Consider the following 12,326-nt stretch of genomic DNA (forward strand, 5'->3'; position numbering starts at 1 on the left):
GGAGAGAAAGACAGACACCTGCAGACCTGCTTCACAGCCTGTGAAGCGACTCCCCTGCAGGTGGGGAGCCGGGGGCTCGAACCGGGATCCTTACGCCGGTCCCTGCGCTTTGTGCCACATGCGCTTAACCCACTGCGCCACCGCCCAACCCCCCTTTCAAACACTTTTTATCATGAGTGTTTTAGAGAAAGATGATATCAAAACCCTACTGTGCGGTGATATAGGAGAAGCAGATACACATGTGCCCGTATGTGGAAATGTCTAAAGATGCCAGGAGCAGGGCCAGGGGAGGCACAGCCCCTCGAGCGCACGTCTTCACAGTGCACAAGGATCTGGGTTCAAGCCCCCGGCCCGCTGCAAGGAGAAGCTTCACAATGGGGAAGCAGGGCTTCAGGTGTCCTCTTCCTTTTTCTCCACTTCCCTCTCCCTCTCAGTTTCTCTCTGTCTCTGTCAGATCAAAATAGTCACAGCAAATATATCCAGAGTAAAGGAAGATACAGATCGTGTGACACAGCAAGGTCAGTGGTGTTTTTTCAAGAGTCACGTGTCCACTCTGAACACCTCGCTTTCACCTTGTTGTGGGTTGGGTTCAGGGTCGCCATCAGAAATGCAGACTGGAGTGAGCATCCGTGCCTGTGTGTGGGCCAAGTGCTGGTGTGTGCTTGGTTAAATACCCAAACTCAGAAAGTTCATGCACGTTTCCATTTTGTGACAATATAGGAACTCAGATTCCAGTCTCTGCCTTTGCAGTGATGAGACTAATAATGGAAGTTTTGCTCTGTTTTTTCCCCAGAGTCTGTGCCGCCGCCGCCTCCTCCTCCTCCTCCTCCTCCTCCTCCACCTCCACCTCCTCCTCCTCCTCCAGCAGCAACTCCAGTCCCAAGGCTCCCAGGTCAGTCACTGTCATCGTTCACTCGCCTCCGATCCTGACTGGGTGGCGGGTGGGAGGGCGCGTCCTGCTCTCAAGAGCATTTCCCTTTGCAGTGAGGCTCCGTGACTTTAGGTCTGCACTTACTCAGCATTTCTGAGCTTCTTTCTCTTTCCAAAAAATGGCTGCTCCTCCTCCCCTGTCTGGTCTCTGGAGTGTTTCCCTTGTGATGAAAGCCCACTTAATATGAAGAAGATGATCCCTTTTTTTCCTCTTTCTATGTTTTCTAGTTGGTTTTCTTATGAGATGTCTCTAGTGTCCCACATGGTCACTCTTCTGTGCCATTTATGGAAGCGACACAGAAAGCTCACATTTCTTGCCAGAGCTCTTCTCCCTCAGCTGTGGTGGTGCCGGGACTGGGTCTTCGGTGCCTCTGGCCTTGAAGTCTGTTTGCCTGACCCTGATGCTGCTTCCCAGCCCAGGATCAGCCTCTGAGGTTCATCACCTAAATTATGTGAAGCGTTGCCCTGTTAGCTGGTCTTTAAGATGGATTTTTTAAAAAATATTTTCTTTATGAGGGAGAACCAAGGCATCATACTGGCCATCCAGAGGCACAAACTCAGACCCTCCAAAGCTTAATCCACTGCTCCTGGATTAAATCCTCTGTTTTATTTACTGATCTGTTAATTTGTACCAGAGCCCTGCTTGGCTCTGACTGATGGTGGTGTGGAGGGCTGAACCTGGGACTTTGGAGCTTCAGGCATGAGAGTCTCTTTGCGTAACCATTATGGTGCCCCCCCGCCCAGATATATTTATCTGAATGGGACAAAGATGAGAGCCACTCAGCTGTGGCTTCTGCTGGTCCTCAGGCCTGAGGTGTGGGCACTTCCAAGGCGCCCTCTCCTGTCCTAATTCAGGGTCTCACATCTGTTTCTGTGTGTCAGCGTTTTACATGTGTAGTTGGCATTTTTCTCTCTTCTTAAACCAAAATGTTAGGCTGTCACCACAAATTCAGGAGCTGCGCTACACCTCCCCTCCCCCCGTCTGGGCTGGTGGTGCAGACTCACCCCCCCACACACACTGGCCACGTGGATGTGAGCCATCATGCCCCCAGCTGTGCTGACGGCTCTGCATGGAGTTGGGGTCCCTGAGGGGCTCACCCCAAGCCCCTGGGCCCCCACCCCCAGCCCCCCTGCTGCCCCGGCACCGTTTACTGGAGGAACGGCCTTCTCTGCACAGGTGAGAAGGGCCTTGTTACTTTGGGGGGGTGGAATTGGGTCCTCCTGCAAGAGAGACTTCACTTCTCCAGGTCCCACTTTTCATATCAGGGAGTGAGAGACAGAGAGACAGAGACAGCAGTCGGGGAGACACAGCACAGGAGCTGCCCTGGTGCGCAGCCTCCTCCCACGCGGTGCTCAGCAGGCTCCTGTGCGTGGCCTCCCCACGGCTGCCCCTCGTTACCGAGTGAAGGCCACGTGCGTCCACGTCTCCACTCTGTTGACTTCAGCTGCCGTTCCGCACCAGAGCCAAGTTCCGTTTTTCCCCAGTGCAGTGCCATGGTAGTTTTAATATTTGTCATAAACTCCTTTCAGAAATGTTCAGGCTTCATTCTATGCTATTTTTTTTTTATTTATTATTGGATAGAGACAGATTGAGAGGGTAGGGGAGAGGGAGGGGGAGAAGGAGAAAGGCAGAGAGATACCTGCAGCCTTGCTTCACCATTCAGGTGAAGGACACGGGTGGGGACTAGATGCTTGAACCCGGGTCCTTGTGCAGTGTGACATGTGTGCCAGGTGCGCCCCGCCTGGCCCCTCTGCTGCTTGTCCTCCTCCACCTAAATGTTCGCCTTTACTTTACAACTTGAAGTCTGCCGTTCATTGGCACAAGCACGATCACTGTTTTCTTGGCATCACTGCTGCCTCTACAACCGTGTCAGTGTCTCCACTGAGTCTTTACACCATGAGCAGGAGCTCCGAGTCCCTGCCCTCAGCCTGCCGCCCGCGCTGCCCTCTGTCTCTGTGAACTGAGGTCTTCCAGGGGCCTCGCGGCAGGGGAGCCACTGCTGCTGCTTCCACTGGGCATGAGAAGGGTGGTGGTGGTACTCAGTTACCTTGTGCAGGGCCAGGCTCAAGCCGGGCTCACCTGCAGAGGGAGAAACGTCTCAGGCGATGCCACGGGCAGCAGGTTCCTTTCTCTCCCCCTTCAGTCTCAGTTGCTCTGTGTCTCTGTCCAATAAATGAATAAGTAGATTTTTTTTATGGAGAAATGGAGAGAGATGGGGAAGACAGAGAGGGGGAGAGAAAGACAGGCCCCTGCAGACCTGCTTCACCACCTGTGAAGCGACTCCCCTGCAGGTGGGGAGCCGGGGGCTCGAACTGGGATCCTTCCGCCGGTCCTTGCGCTTCGCACCATTAAGCCCTTTGATCTCCTTTGACTTTATTGTTGTTACTGGCTTCCTAGAGTGCTACATATGTGGGATATTGGTCTCTTAGCAGACTCACGACTCACAGGTCTTCCTTTCCTTCTCTGGCTGTTGTTTCACACTCCTGATTGTGGTTTTTGATGCACAAAGGCATCTTAACTTTATAGAGTCCAGCTGAACTGCTTTCCCCTCTTTGACCTGTGCCCTGGTGTCACATCGTGGGGTCACTGTCAGACCCAGCGTGAAGCCCCTCCTCCGTGTGTTCTTGTAAGAGCCCCGTGGCTCAGAGCTCACACTGGTCTGCTGACCGGTGAGCCGACTGCTGACTGCTGCCCATTGAGTGCCCACTTACCTCACTGTGGATACCCGCTCTCCAAAAGGCACTGGACAGGCACTACCCTGTCCCACAACGTGCTCTGCACACCCGGCGGACAGATCCTGCTCACTTTCATGAGGGTTTGCCCTGAGGTGCATGCTCTGTGTACTGTGTGAAACCTGTCTTTTCTTAATTTCTTTGTTGGGGAATCAGTGGTTTACAGTCAACAGTGAAACACAAGCCTGTGCATGTGTAACACTTGTCAGGTCTCCACACTTCCCTCCGGCCCCACCAGGCCCTCCTTGGCCATCATGCTCCCGCCCTGAGCCCTCCCCCACCCAGAGTGCTGGCTTTGGGGCAGCGTGAAGCTCCAGTCCAGGCAGAGCCTGTCTCCCTCCTGTGGGGACCGTAGCTTTCCAGAGTTTCGAAACAGCAGGTGTCCTGCTCAGGTGTTGTTTTCAGGGCTTCTTGGCTTGGAAGTCCCCACAGTGAGCCAGGCACCGTGTTGATTTCATGTGAGCTGCTCTGTGGGGTCTGCACTGACGTCAGGTCACTTCGTCTGCGAGCACATGCTGCCTTTCGTGTCTTCTTTCTGCAGTGTCTTGTATTTTTAGGTGCACTAATGTCTTACACTCTGGCAAATTCCTCTCTCTTCCCTCTTCTTTTTTTGATTCTGGAGAATTTGCATTCAGATATTCTCAAGCCGACTTTCTTTTTCCTGGATCTTAGAAATGTAAACAGTCACATGAAGAGGAAGAGGCAGTGGCACCACCCACCATCTGTGAAGTGCCCCAGTGCTGTTCCTGGCACTCACGTGGTGTGTTAGGGACCCAGAGTGTTGGCATGGAAACTCAGGCCCAGGGTGTTGGCATGGTAACTCAGGCCCAGGGTGTTGGCATGGAAACTCAGGCCCAGGGTGTTGGCATGGTAACTCAGACCTAGAATGTTGGCATGGTAACTCAGGCCCAGGGTGTTGGTGTGGTAACTCAGACCCAGGGTGTTGGTGTGGTAACTCAGACCCAGTGTTGGCATGGTAACTCAGGCCCAGGGTGTTGGCATGGTAACTCAGACCCAGTGTTGGCATAGTAACTCAGGCCCAGTGTTGGCATGGTACCGAGTGGAAAGGCTCTCACACTACAAGAAGCTGCACCATCTCTCCCATTCAGACAGTCTTCTTGCTCCTAACTGCCCCATGTCCCCCGTTTTCTGCTGAGAAGCAGTACACAAGCACTTGCGTCCGCTCCCAAGGGCAAAGCCTTAGGTCAGTAGCAGGCTCCTCAGACTGCACCTCCTGCTCCGTTTCAAAGCCATCTCTGCAGTCTTGGATATTTCAGTAGATCAACAGTGAACTCACAGACTTGTCTTGACAATATGCTGGTGACAATCTGCTTTCTGTACCTCACACTGTTGTCACAGGAAGCAGAGTGTTAACCACACTAAAAATGTTGTCTTTTATGTGCTACTCTTAGTGAAAGCCATAGGAGTTAATACAGGGAAAACGAATTTTTAAGTGGGTTCATAAGGCTCAAAGATGAAAAATTCTGAATTTATAACTTTCTTATCCGCTTGTTGTATTTTTTCCACTAATTTCCTTTTATTTTCTAGACTACCTCACAACCATTAAGAAGCTTGCAGCACCGGTGAATCCTGAAACCATAGGTAGGCGCTGCCTTATAACCTGCACTTCCCGGCCGCAGCATCTGCCGAGGGGACGCGGGTCACACGCCTCTGGCCGGCAGCACTTGTGGCTCCCCTGGCAGCGCAGTGGCGCCCGTGGCCGTGTGGCCGCCCGTCTCCCCGGGTGCCCGGCGGGTCCCTGTGCACAGAGCACTACCTGCTCTATGGTGACAGCGCTCCCCCGGGAGGCCGCCCCGGGGACCATCCTTCCTGTGCCGCCTGGCACCCGGGGCCAAGCCATAGGACGGACGGCGTGAGGGGCGGGGGCTGTTGCTGCCAGCTCAAGAGTCTCCAGAGAGGCTCCTCCAGGGGGATGAGGAGAAAAGCCCCCTGACGTCTCTGAGGGAGAGCAGTCGAGGGCCGGGGTGGGCGCAGGTGCCAGCAGTGCTGTGCTCCCTGAGGTGAAGCTCCTGAGAGCTGATCGTGAGGTGAATGTTGAGAGGCAACGCGATGTGTTGTCATGCTTCTGGTCTGAGGAATTCAGTGCAAACGTTGGCAGTTTAGAGCCAGACCTGTGACAGAAGACACGTGGGAGAGTCATGGCTGTAGCTGCCCTCACCTGGTCGTCGCCTAATCAGCGGCGTGTTGACGTTTGCGCAAAATCTTCGCCGTGTGCTCCGTGGTTTGCAGTGACTTTCTGGACTCTGCAGTAGGACTGAGCACTAGTTTGTGAGGCAGATGGGACCGAGTGGCAGGGCTAAGATGCTGTGTTCACGAAGAATGACTCACTCACTGACACGAGAGAGCCGAGACAGCGGAAAGCAGAGTATCGCTCTGCACAGGGATCGGACTCAGGAACCCCTGCTCGTAAGTCCACTGCTCTGCCCACTGCTTCCCTCCCCCAAGCGCAAGTGGCTGAAGTGTTATCTGTGAGTAATCTGGAAGTATCATTTGTGTGATAGAGTTGTAGAATTTTATGCCATATTCATTCCGAGAACCCACTCTTAGGGGAAAATAGGAAATTCCTAACAGAGTGCTTGATGGTGGAAGAATAGTGAACTGACCTGGGATGATTCAACTAGAGAACCTTTTCCTGGGGCCAGGTGGTGGTGCTCCTGGTTAAGGGAACACCTTACAGTACGCAAGGACCCAGGTTCAAGCCCCTGGTCCCCCCACCTGCAGGGAAAAGCTTCACAAGTGATGAAGCAGGGTCGCAGGTGTCTCTGGCTCTCTCCCTATCTCCTCCTCCTCTCTGTTTCTGTTTCTATCCAATAATAAATAAAAATTGAAAAAAAATTTTAAAAAACCTTTCCTCTAGCCTAATGCCAACAGCCCCAACTGCCCTCACCCAGTCTGGCCTGGCAGTGGCAGCTGTCACCCTGGAGACAGGTTCCCAGAGGTGCACGGTCCCTGTACCTGGTCAGACTGGAGGACTATGACCAGAACGGCCTGCTGGTCCAGCAGCCATGCTGCAACTGTGAGGACTTTCTGCTGCGGGTGTGTTTGTTTCAAGAGCTCTGCTCGGCCGGCCGTGGCTGATGGTGGCCACGCTGGGGCCTGAGCCTGGGACCCTCGGTGTCTCAGCTGAGAGTCTCATCTGCATAGCCAGTGTGCCGTCTCCCCAGTGGCACTGCAGGCTCCTGACAGCCTGATGGAATCTGACTTAAGGCCCTTGGCTGGCAGCTGCGTCTCAGTCTCAGAACTGCTTTCTTTCCCTCAGGCACAGGACTGGTCGTGCTGATCATTCTCATTGGGGGTGAGTAGCCCAAACTGTGCCTGTGGCCATGCTGGGGCATTTCTCCTGCCTGTCTCTATCCTCTGCTGTCCGCAGATAAAAGGAAGATCATCTTCTGGGAGCAGGGGACTGGCAGCACCACGGGGCCCCCGTTCAGGGGCAGGGGTCTCAATAAGGCCTGCCTCTCAGGATTCACCACTTATTGGAGCATCTTCCTGAACTAGGCCAGGACTCTGATTGCTTGTGATTTCAAGCCTTGGGTGCAGACAGTCATGAGCCCACTGGCCACTGCTTACACACATGCTTGGCAGCAGCACTCCCCTCAAGAAGCTCACTCACTCAGCATCTCTCCTGCTGCATCTGGGCCGTGTGTCCATCCTCCAAGTCACACATGTTTTCTGGTTTCTTGTAGTTGCTGGCCTTCTACTGGTTGCCCTCTGCCTGGACAGCATTCTTCGTGGCAGAAAGATGGACAAAGGGGAGCGGGCAGCATCTCCTCCCTCGGGGCCCCCGCCTCCTGACTGACCTCCTTCCTTGCCATGCCATGCGTCCAGCGTGCCATCCAGGGGACTTGAACTTTACATTATTTACTAAAAATGTCTCGGTCTCTACAGTTTCCACTTTTCTCATGATCAGTGTAACCAGACTACGGGCAGGGTTGCCTCAGCTCTCAGGGCCCTAGGGGGAGTCTGTGGGGTTTGATGTTTAAGTTCTGCCACGGTCACTAGTCATTACAGGACCTCCCTCCCCCCCCGGGAGGACCCATCCCCAGGCTGGACGTGTGGCCAGGGCCCATCTGCAGCTAAGTCGCAATGCATGGGGTTAGGATTAGCCAGGGCCCATCTGCAGCTACGTCGCACGCATGGGGTTGGGATTGGCCAGGGCCCATCTGCAGCTACGTCGCACGCATGGGGTTGGGATTGGCCAGGGCCCATCTGCAGCTATGTCGCACGCATGGGGTTAGGACTGGCCAGGGCCCATCTGCAGCTAAGTCGCACGCATGGGGTTGGGATTGGCCAGGGCCCATCTGCAGCTAAATCGCACGCATGGGGTTGGGATTGGCCAGGGCCCATCTGCAGCTAAGTCGCAATGCATGGGGTTAGGATTGGCCAGGGCCCATCTGCAGCTACGTCGCACGCATGGGGTTGGGATTGGCCAGGGCCCATCTGCAGCTACGTCGCACGCATGGGGTTGGGATTGGCCAGGGCCCATCTGCAGCTCAGTCGCATGCATGGGGTTGGGATTGGCCAGGGCCCACTTGCAGCTAAGTCGCATGCATGGGGTAGGGGTGGAAGTTTCCTTTCGCTATGGAAGTCACTCTGTGTCTCTTCAAATAGCCAGTGATTTCATTGATATATATATATTTTTTACTTATTGTTAAATATTTTATTTATTGATTAAAGGGATGGGAGGGAGAGAGGGGACACCAGAGCCCAACGCTGGCACATGTGCTACCGGGGATTGAACTCGGAGCCTCATGCTAGAGAGTCCAACACTTGATCCACTGCACCACCTCCGGAACCACGAGACTTTTTTTTAGGTGTTCGACTTGGTTGCTAAAAGCACCAGTGTTTGATCTCCCTTTCACGTCTGACAGTTGGCTTAGGTGCAGTAAGACTGGCGGGACGGAGAGGTGTAAGATTTGCAGGCGCCTCAGTTAATTAGATCCGGCTTCATGTCTCCACAATTGAGAGACGATCTGGGGTCTGCAGAGACAGCACACTGCTTAGGCAAACACCTCCATGACTGAAGCTCTGGACACCCAGGTTTAGTCCATGGCACAACCGTAAGTCTGGGCCCTGGAATTAAAAACAAGCAGGAAAGAAAGAAACAGGAAAACAGAGGGGGGCTTAGAAAGAAAGACAGTATACAAACCAATGTTCTAAGGAGAATGGGGGCTTGAAACAAACTTTAGTCTTAACAGATCATGATTAATGGGCGCAGTGCAAGCCGACCTATACAACGGCCCAAGGTTAGGTGCTCCAGGACCTGGGAGCTTGAAATCATACTAATCATTTTTTTTTTTAATTTTGTTTTTTTCCTCCTCCAGGGTTATTGCTGGGCTCGGTGCCTGCACCATGAATCCACCGCTCCTGGAGGCCATTTTTTCCCCCTTTTGTTGCCCTTGTTGTAGCTTCGTTGTGGCTATTATTATTGCCCTTGTTGACGCAATTCGTTGTTGGATAGGACAGAGAGAAATGGAGAGAGGAGGGGAAGACAGAGAGGGGGAGAGAAAGACAGACACCTGCAGACCTGCTTCACCACCTGTGAAGCGACTTCCCCTGCAGGTGGGGAGCCGGGGGCTCGAACCGGGATCCTTACGCCGGTCCCTGCGCTTTGCGCCACATGCACTTAACCCACTGCGCCACTGCCCAATCCCCCATACTAATCATTTTTAAAACTTTATTTTTCTAGTCCCGGGCCTACCCCCATGAGCTATTCAAGAATCTGTAGGCTCTTTTTTTTTTTTTCATTATTTTAATTTCAGAGAGAGAAGCAAAGAAAGACAGGAGCGCCACCACGGCACTGCTCCGCTCCGCGGAGCTTTCCCGGTGCCACGAGTCACTGGGCCGTGAGTGTGGGAAGGTGATTCTCAACAGGTATGGTCCCTTTGCTCACTGATTTTAAAACCACTGGCATTCGTGGTTCTAGGATACATTTTCCTTACAGATTCATCATTCAGCTTGGAGTTTGTAATAAAAGACTATTTTTCACTTACGCATTTTCATACTCTTTATTTTCCTTAAACATCCATAGTGCCTTCCTATAAATCTGCCTACATCAGTGGAACACATGACATATACACTTAAATTTCCACCAGTGTGTGTTTAAATCACATGCACACTTAGTGTGAATAGGACAGACTGTCAGTGGACTGTCTGAACAAGTCCAAACATTTATGAAGAATGTTCTCAACACAGGGTCGGGCAGTTAAGTGCGTTAAGTGCAGGTGGCGCAAAGCGCAAGGACTGGCATAAGGATCCCGGTTCGAGCCCCCAGCTCCCCACCTGCAGGGGAGTCGCTTCCCAGGCGGTGAAGCAGGTCTGCAGGTGTCTGTCTTTCTCTCCCCCTCTGTCTTCCCCTCCTCTATTTCTCTCTGTCCTATCCAACAACAACGACAGCAATGGCAACAATAATAACCACCACAAAAAGGGCAACAAAAAGGGAAAACTGGCCTCTAGGAGCAGTGGATCCATAGTGCAGGCACCGAGCCCCAGCAATAACCCTGGAGGCAAAACATATATATTCTCAACAAAAGAAAGCAAAATAGTTTCCTGGCTCACTGTCCTTTGTTCAGAATGTCACTGCGCCGAGATGTATGAGGGTTCCCTAAGATCCACTGAATGTTCTCCATACCCTGTTCCCATGGGGACAGAAAAGGCGGCTGGATTCACCTCTCGCAGTAACCCCAGCTCAATGCAGAAAGACTCAAAAGGATTTTACCATTTTACCGAGGAAGCAACGGTTTACAGGACAGGTGGGCAGTTCTTAACCTGCAGGCCACTCGTCCCGGCAACCCAAGCCCCTCGTCACCATGTGAACTGGAGCCCCACCCTGCCCCACCCCTCCCAGCCCAGCACCCTTTGCCTGGCTGAGTGGATCTGCCTGCGTCCCACCTCCTGACTTGTTTCCTACGCACCACCCACACGGGCATCCGGACATCTCGCCAAGATTCCTCCACGTCCTAGCCAAAACACAGACAAGGGGAAGGTCGGATCATCTTCTTACAGCTGAGTAGCAGAAAGCATTTCTGTAAAAAGTTACGGGTGTCAAGCGTAGAAGGGCACGTGGCCAGGCCAGCAGGCCTCCCTGACACAGCAGGCGGCCAGAGGGGCTTCCGCACTGCGCGCTCGTGCCCAGGAAGACCGGGCTGTGCCTTAGGGAAACAGGCTCTTAGCACCTGCAGCAGAGGCGAGCCCGGCTGGTACAGTCTGAGAGCCACAGGCTCTGCCGGACGGGATGGTGGTCACAGGCCCGGCTGGCGCAGTCTGAGAGCCACAGGCTTGCTGGACGGGATGGTGGTCACAGGCCCGGCTGGCGCAGACTGAGAGCCATGGGCTCTGCTGGACGGGATGGTGGTCACAGGCCCGGCTGGCACAGACTGAGCCACGGGCTCTGCCGGACGGGATGGTGGCCACAGGCCCAGCTGGCGCAGACTGAGAGCCACAGGCTCTGCCAGACGGGATGGTGGTCACAGGCCCGGCTGGCGCAGACTGAGAGCCACGGGCTCTGCTGGAGATGGTCACAGGCCCGGCTGGTACAGTCTGAGAGCCACAGGCTCTGCCGGACGGGATGGTGGTCACAGGCCCGGCTGGTACAGTCTGAGAGCCACAGGCTCTGCTGGGCGGGATGGTGGTCACAGGCCCGGCTGGCACAGACTGAGAGCCACGGGCTCTGCTGGACGGGATGGTGGTCACAGGCCCGGCTGGCACAGACTGAGCCACGGGCTCTGCCGGACGGGATGGTGGCCACAGGCCCGGCTGGCGCAGACTGAGAGCCACGGGCTCTGCCGGACGGGATGGTGGTCACAGGCCCGGCTGGCGCAGACTGAGAGCCACGGGCTCTGCCGGACGGGATGGTGGTCACAGGCCCGGCTGGCGCAGACTGAGCCACGGGCTCTGCCGGACGGGATGGTGGTCACAGGCCCGGCTGGCGCAGACTGAGAGCCACGGGCTCTGCCGGACGGGATGGTGGTCACAGGCCTGGCTGGCGCAGACTGAGAGCCACGGGCTCTGCCGGACGGGATGGTGGTCACAGGCCCGGCTGGCGCAGACTGAGAGCCACGGGCTCTGCCGGACGGGATGGTGGTCACAGGCCTGGCTGGCGCAGACTGAGAGCCACGGGCTCTGCCGGACGGGATGGTGGCCACAGGCCCGGCTGGCACAGACTGAGCCACGGGCTCTGCCGGACGGGATGGTGGCCACAGGCAGACCCGGAGCGCCTTCAAGTCATGGTCTCCGGCACAGGGCCAACAGAGAGGGAGGAAAACGCACAGCTGTCAGCTGTTGCAAACGGGAGAAGTGAGCTGCCCATGAAGCCAAGGTGCTGGTCACCTTGTGAGGAGCCCAGGGCTGCCGTGACGACGGTGTCCCGCAGGCCTAGGGACAGTCACTGAAGGAGAGCACGGAGGAGATCGCGCCTGGGAGGCGTCTGAGCACCTGACACCCGCTCCAAATGTCTGCGGAGACTCACAGAACGAGGAGCTACAGTGGGCGGCGGCCGGCGGGTCGCTGCTCGGGCTGCAGCCGCGCCCCGGAGCCGGGCGGGAGCTCCTCCGCACGCCCAGCCGCCGCCCCGTCGCCGTCCGCGGGAGGCTCGGGCCGGGGCAGCGAGTGGAGAGGGCGCGCGGGGGCGGCGCGGGCGAGCC

The 12,326-nt window shown here is 55.2% G+C and overlaps 2 long non-coding RNA genes across 3 annotated transcripts; one reads left to right on the top strand and one right to left on the bottom strand.

Annotated features, from left to right (window-relative positions):
• Nucleotides 1-186: 186 nt before the first annotated feature.
• LOC132534704 (uncharacterized) lies at nt 187-7,574 on the top strand. Its single transcript, XR_009546417.1, has 4 exons — nt 187-892; nt 5,212-5,265; nt 6,944-6,979; nt 7,371-7,574. It is a non-coding gene; the product is annotated as an uncharacterized LOC132534704 (long non-coding RNA).
• Nucleotides 7,575-8,287: 713 nt separating this feature from the next.
• On the bottom strand, nt 8,288-12,263 carry LOC132534578 (uncharacterized). 2 transcript variants are annotated; one of them, XR_009546280.1, is made up of 4 exons: nt 11,451-12,263; nt 11,174-11,394; nt 10,576-11,060; nt 8,288-8,757 (listed from the first exon to the last, which is right to left on the bottom strand). It is a non-coding gene; the product is annotated as an uncharacterized LOC132534578 (long non-coding RNA). The 2 variants fall into 2 exon arrangements; XR_009546279.1 differs by lacking the exon at nt 8,288-8,757 and having other exon boundaries at nt 9,679-11,060; nt 11,451-11,833.
• Nucleotides 12,264-12,326: the final 63 nt, after the last annotated feature.

Source organism: Erinaceus europaeus, chromosome 19, assembly GCF_950295315.1.
Source record: "Erinaceus europaeus chromosome 19, mEriEur2.1, whole genome shotgun sequence".
Lineage (NCBI taxonomy): Eukaryota > Metazoa > Chordata > Mammalia > Eulipotyphla > Erinaceidae > Erinaceus > Erinaceus europaeus.